Source organism: Lonchura striata, chromosome W (assembly GCF_050655825.1).
Source record: "Lonchura striata isolate lonStrDom1 chromosome W, ASM5065582v1, whole genome shotgun sequence".
NCBI classification, from domain to species: domain Eukaryota; kingdom Metazoa; phylum Chordata; class Aves; order Passeriformes; family Estrildidae; genus Lonchura; species Lonchura striata.
In genome coordinates, this window is record NC_140743.1 from 6,984,945 (window position 1) to 6,992,444 (window position 7,500).

A 7,500-nucleotide genomic window follows, 5' to 3' on the forward strand; every position below is an offset into this window, starting at 1 on the left:
TTGAGTTGTGGAGTCTATTTATTTATTCCTCGTATCGCTTCACCACAACCCCTTCTTCCCACAATCCCCTTCTTCCCACAATCCCTCCCCCAACCCTTTCCTGCCTCTGGTACAACCACCCCACCCTCCTTATCAGCACCTCCCTCCGAGTTGCCAGGGAAACGGGGAAGGGGCCAGCCCCTCCACAGCTCCCAGCGCTGGGGCTGGCCTCTCCGCAGCTCCCAGCCCGGGCTGTGCAGGGGGACAGGGAAGCCATCAATTTTCTGAACTGTTCATTTGAAAACATGAGTCCACCAGTGGTACGTCACTTTATCAGCGGTAATCAGTTCAAATTGTCTCAGCGTCCACCGATCTTGATTAGGGATCCAGAAACTTGGGAAACCAAAGGTCCCTATGAGCTCGTGACCTGGGGTCATGGCTATGCATGTGTAGCTACTACCTCAGGCCCTCGGTGGATTCCCCAGAAGTGGGTGAAATATTTTGTCCCCAAGAATCCAGGTCAGACAGAAGGGGATGAGAAGCAAGTAGCTGATGCTTCAAAAAGAAGACGCCGCTGAATGGAAGAAGGAGAATTTTCCTAACTGTGAATTCCTTCCGGCAGAAACAGAAACTTTTAACATGTTTTAAAAATGTTTGTTTTTCCCTTTTAGAGAAAATCTACCTTCCACTCAACCCTGTGATGAATCCCATCCAAGTTGTCATCTTGCTAATGCTGAACAGTCAGGCAGCTGCATAGATCATCCCTCAGCTGCGTCAAAACGTCTGGGTGACAGACACTTCAGCAGGAAAACATTTGCTTGTCCACTGCAGCAGCAAAGGGCCCTATGTCTACCTGTCTGGTAGGAATTTCATGGCAGGCTGGAGAATTTCCAGCAGGCCTGAACAAACATAGGTCCAATGAAATCCCAGTCACACACCCCCCGACCACACAAAGATTATCAGAGGCAAGTTGTGGTGATCATGAAATCATTAGAGGAGTGGTTGCGAGGTTTGCCCAGGATGGCTCAGGAACCCCAAGAGTTAGAGCTGTTGGGTTCTCCTGCAGCTTACTGCATACATTTTTCTGTGCTCCCAAAACCTTCTAACACTAACTAATACCATGTTATAAAACATTGTTGGGAGTTTACTGCAAGGAAGTTGTGTCAGAACACAGGCCATATCGGGGCAGACAACCCATCTCAGTTAAGTCCCAAAAGCTTCCCTAAGGGATTGTTCTTGATTTGTGGGGATGAGGCATGGGCAGGAATTTCTTCTCGGCTTTTAGGAGGGCCATGTACAATCGGGAGGCTGTCCGTATTGACACCCAACCAAACACTAATTGGCGAATGGACTCACAAAAACAAATCAGCAAATAAAATTCAAAAGAGGAGTGTGGACAATCTGGACCCAAATTGTAACTCAGAAATTTTTCATTGGGCCAAGTCAAAAAGAATTGTTGTGTCCCTGTTCCTTCCGTGGGTCGCAGCAGCCAAGGCTTTAGGTGAATTGGGCCACCTAGAGTGCTGGGTGGTCAAACAGGCAAACTTAACATCTGCTGCCATCAGCTCCCTCCTAGAAGACGAGGAAATTACCAGACAAGCCACGCTGCAAAACCATGATGCTATAGATTTCCTTTTGTTACTGCATGGACATGAATGCCAGGAATTAAAAGGACTTTGTTGCATGGACCTGACTGCAAAAGCTCCAAACATCCATGCTGCCCTTCAAAGCATGAACAGCCTGATTGGATAAGTGAAGCAAGAATGCGAGGATTGGTTCAAAGAACTGTTCAAGGGCTGGGGATTCACGGGGTGGTGGACATCTATTGTAGATCAATTTTTTTACTTCTTGTTATTCTGTTCCTTGTAACCTTGGCGCTCAGGATCCTGCATCACTTGATTTTCAAAGCTATCAAGGGTCTCATACCTTCTACCTCAGAAGTCAACCACATAGAGTTGGCTAACCTAAGGAGGTCTGACAATGCCGCAAACTGTAGGTGGTGGGAAACCCATACTCAGGGTTAAATTGAGCCCAGTGAATTCCTGTAACCTTGTAAAACAAAAAAAGGGGAGGTGTTACAGTGCGCTCGGGCTATGCTTTACCCATTTCCAAGAACCCCTGTGACTGGGATCACATAGGTGTGGTCCCCTCCTTCCTGCTCTGATGGGGTTGGCAGAAAGCCAGAAAGTCCCCCCTGTCCAGAGCCTAGATAAGGCTCTGTCCCTTCCTATTTGCTCTCTTTTCCCCCTCATCTCATGGATTAAACAAGCTTGGAGAACCACATCGGGGAATTGGAGCCTCTTTTGAATCTTTGCCCATCTCCTGACGTGCCTTCCCTCAAGGCCCCGTATATCTGGGCTGGCCTGGTGATTCAGGGGGTGAGGGGGATAGGCGTGTCAGAAGGCATCTTAAAACCAATATTATATTCACAACTGACTAAACATATTACCAGTTGATAAATTATCTACACCTGGTGAGCTAGCACAATGCTTATTCTACCACAACCACTGGTCTATGGAACTGCACAATGCCCATTGTTTAAGAAGGAGAACTGAAAGTACACCAGCCCCAGTGCCCTGCCAACTCATCCAGGTCAACAGAATGCATGTGCAAAGGGGAAGGAAAATATGTTAATGATTTTGGGAAAATGATTATTATATGTATTTGTTGCAGAGGATAGATAGATATGATTGTTATCTTAGCTAGCCAAATGTCACTTCTACCCTTGGATGAATCCTGGAGTGAAATGGACTGTTCCATCCCACCCCGCAAAAGATTGTGGTTCATCCCGCACCTCTGTACCTGCCCCTAAAACAGAGTCTGTAACCCCATTGGCCCATGCCTTGTCCCGGCCCACCTGGGGGCCCCTGATAAGGGGGCTCCAAGCGGCCATGCGGCCTCTTGGACTTCCTCCCTCCTCCGCTCTTGGACTCCCTCCCTGCCTGGGGCTTCCCCTCTCCTAAACCCTCAGTTTCTCTCTCCCCTCCCCTGTCCTCCTAAGCCCAACCACCTGCTATGCCTGAGAGCACGAGGCTCGGGCATTCCTGAATCTTTGAATAAACCTCTCTCCCCAAGAGCAAGCTTCAGAGATCTCTGCCTCACTACACCCCAACCGTGCAGAGGAGCTTACTCTTCCCACATGTATGTTTAGTCTGGGACAATCAATGAATGTGTATGTAAAACACAGTATATAAACATAAACTTCCCCAAACTCAGCATGCATGGCTTTGGGAGGAGCTATCCCCACATGTATCTGGCTTAATAAAGAATGCCTTCTTCTTAATGTTACATTGGTGTTAAGGAGTTTTTTTATTTTACCAAATTTTTGGTTACAATAATGTAGGAATACAGCTAGAAAGCCGAGCTGGGAGCACTGTCCAGCTCATGACAGAAGTGGATATGTTAGCATTAGTAGGCTACAAGCCTTGACAACAGAAAGCAGAACCTCGAAGAAGGAATGTAGAAGTTAGCAGTGTGCTTGGTACAATGTGCTTGGTAAGCAGAACTCATATGAGATAACACATACCTGCGCTAGTTAGTACGAGGCTTTGAATTAAGCAATGTTACCTAGTTACATAAATGTTATAGTTGTGCTATTTTTAGTAACTGCTGAAAAGGTATATAAGCTCAGCTTTGTGAATCAACAAACAGCTTCATGTGTGCAAACCATGGAGTCCACTTCTCTTTTGTCAATAGCTGCCACAATAGTACTGTGCAACTAGAGGATTTTTAAAAGAAACTTCTACTTCAAGCTTTCTAATCTTAATAGAAAGATATTTATATAATCATGTATCAAGTATTGCTACCAGTAATGCAATCTCCAGATGCATATCATAAAATTCTTTCGTAGATGAAAGGATTTTCCTCACTCCCCTCTGGTTATCCTTACTATGCAAAATTAACAATAGTCAAAATAGCACAATGCAAGACATACTTCATAGAAGAAAGCATTTGCTTTATGTGGCAGGATGTGTCCTCCCCCTCTCTACCACAGATAGTTGGTGCAGATATGGAAGAGATAACCTGGGTGAAAAGCCCAGCAAGTGGTCACTTCTGTCTGGCACCAAAATGGCTCAAGCCCCACGTTAAGAATAAACACCTTAGTCTGGAGAGCGGATGTGGGAAGAGATTAAAAAAAGTAAATATTTCCGACTTGTGCATGCTTCACAGTCTGGTCTGAGAAAAAGTCAGATAAACCTTCCCAGGCATTGCTCTGGGGTAGCTTTGAGAAAGCTCAGAGAAAGAATTAAAATAATCTTTGATCTTTGCAGCTGGTGTTTTGAACTTGTTTACTTCTAAGATGTTTACAAGAAGGGTGTTGTTCCTAATTAACCAATGATGTGAGGGGTGTTGATTGAGGACCAATCAGGTCCAGCTTTCTCAGAACAGTCTATAAAAGAATGTGATGTCTAATAAACCTTGCTATCGCCTTCTGAGAAGACCTTGGAGTCTGTGTTGCTTTATTCAGCCATCCCTAATACAATATGTGAGAAACTGCATTGAATTGTTTGTTCATCAAAAATATGAAATTAGGATAAAAGGGTTGGGGGGTCAGGGCATGGAATTTGCAGGCTTGGGCAAGGCTGGTAACCGCAAACAAAGATTGTGAAAGATCTTGCAGGACTGGCTGGAACTGATAACCGAAGCGGAAGGAGATCCATCACCTCCACTTGTCAAACCAACTACTGCTGGAACTGATAACCACAGTGGAAGGAAACCCACCACCCCCACATGCGCTGGATAAAAAGGGACTGAAGAGAAGAAAGGTTGTCAGCTTTTAGCGGAACACAGATTTCCCTAGCTGCACCCAGCGCTGTTTTGCTTGCTATCGCTTGCTGTAATTAATAAAATTATTAATTGATCTTAAAAGGCTGAATCAAATTATTCGCCTCAATTTATAACAAATTTGGTGCCGTAACTCGGATCGGAACACCCGGAGAGAAGGTCTCCTAAGGAGGCGCCCCACTGCCTTTGCTTTAACAGTGGCCTTACGGGGACACTCCTCCCCGGACTCTGACCGACGAACCTAAAATCCGATAGCAAGCAAGGAACTGCCGGCTACCCCCTTAATCTTTGTGCATGAAGCTCCAGGCGAAGACACCGGATGGTGTAAGTATTTTCCGAAGGACCTGGTGTCCGGAGGAGGCCTGTTCTGGGAGAACGGGACCGCCTGGTCGGGGGTGGGGATCCTGGAGTGTGACGAGTGTGGTGTATGAGAGGGGAGCCAGCAGCTCGGACTCCCCAAGCAAGTGCGGACCTCATAGTAGTGCGGTTCCCATATCCGGCGACGGACTGGGCCACAAATTGAGGGAAGCAAGTGTGTGTGTGTTAGAAGGCACTCCAGAAGATGGGTCAGAGGAAAAGCAAGCCTGCTGAACCCATGGGTGGGGGAATCCCTGTAAAACTTCCCCATATTCCAGAGGATAGTACATTAGGCTTAATGATTAAATATTGGAATACCTTTCCTTCTAGGAAGGGAAAAGATAAAGTAAGAATGGCTCATTACTGCATGGAAGTCTGGGGGGGGAAACAAATAAGAGGGGATCAGTTATATTGGCCGGTATTTAGGTCTTTTGAGGATTAGATCTGTCAGGCCTTAAATATTTACGTTAATTCAAAAGAACCCTTTAATCTAGAAGAAAGTGAATATGCAGCCCTCTGGATAAGAGGAGAGACAAGGGCAAAATTATTTGCTCTCAATATCGAGGGGAAGAAAAAGAGGTCAAAAGAAATTGAATTACCTCCAGGCATTCCCCCTCCCTACATACCGCCACCACCCCCACCTCTTCTATTGCCACCTCCACCGCCACAACTTTTAGACCCCCCCCTCCCAGAACCTTTGCTAATCGACCACCCGGGTCCCTCGGCACCCACCCAAGAATTATCGAAGAATGAGGGACCGGAAGGTGAAAGGTTGGAGGAAAATATCCCTGAGGGTCCTCGGCGAGTAACCCGAACCCAGACCCGACAAAAGGGAAAGCAAGAATTGTGTATATTTCCCCTTAGAGAGCATGGAATGGGAATGGTGCCTAACCCAAATGCTGCGCAACCAGGACAGCCTGCCCAGATACTAGGAATAGGGTACATATCCGTCCCATTAAACTCAGTGGATGTTAGGGAATTTAAAAAGGAAATGGGACATTTGTTAGAAGATCCTTTAGGGGTGGCGGAGCGGTTGGATCAATTTTTGGGACCTAATATTTATACTTGGGAGGAGATGCAATCCATGTTAGGGATTTTGTTTTCTGCAGAAGAAAGGAGAATGATCAGAGAAACTGGCATGAGAATCTGGGATGATGAACATCAGCAGGGACCATTAGCAGATACTAAATGGCCCCTACAGAATCCCCAGTGGAATAATCAAGACCCGTTACACTGTACCCATATGGGCGATTTGCGAAATATAATAATACAGGGAATAAGGAAGGCTGTCCCTCGTGGACAGAATGTACAAAAGGCATTCAAGGAACAACAAAAGAAGGATGAAGATCCAACTGAGTGGTTGGAGGGGCTGAGAAAAGCTTTTCAGTTATATTCAGGGGTGGACCCTAACACTACTGAAGGAGAGACACTGTTGAAAGTTCATTTTGTGGTAAATTCGTGGGTGGATATTCGAAAGAAGTTGGAAAAGTTAGAAGGGTGGCAAGCAAGGGGGCTGGATGAGTTACTGCGGGAGGCTCAGAAGGTTTATGTTAGGAGGGAGGATGAGAACTACAAGAAGCAGTCCAAGATTATGTTAGCAGCTGTAAGGGAAGGACAGAGGCAATCTCCCCAAAGAAGGGGTGGTGGTCACCCAGGAGGATTGAGGGGAGCTGGTCGACAGGTGCATGAAGGGAGACAAGGTGGAGGAGATAGGATTGTTTGCTTTTACTGTGGGAAAAAGGGACATATGAAGCGGGAATGCCGACAAAGGATGGCTGATGAAGAGCAGTTTAAGGAAGATTAGGGGTGTCAGGGGCTCTATCTGCTGGGGACAAGAGAAAGAACAGAGCCCCTGGTAAAATTAAAAATAGGTCCCCAGCAGCAAGAATATGAGTTCCTTGTGGACTCAGGGGCGGAAAGATCGACCGTCCAGACCCTTCCCCAAGGGTGTAAGATTTCATCTGAAATAATACAGGTGATTGGAGCCAAAGGGGAACCCTTTGGAGTACCTGTAATCAAGGATGTACTCTTAGAAAGTAACTCCAAATTAGGAATTGGGTCGTTTTTATTAGTACCAGAAGCAGATTATAATTTACTGGGAAGGGATTTGATGATTGAACTGGGGATAGGGATAGAGATTATTGAGGGAGAACTGACAGTAAAATTGTGTCCTCTCCGGGCTGAGGATGAGAAAAAGATTAATCCAGAGGTTTGGTACACCCCTGATAGTGTAGGAAAATTAAATATTGAACCCTTTGAAGTAACTATTAGGAGTCCAGAGATACCTGTCAGAATTAGGCAATATCCTATATCTAAGGAGGGGAGGCAAGGACTGAAACCAGAAATAGAAAGGCTTTTAGACAAGGGACTTTTAGAACC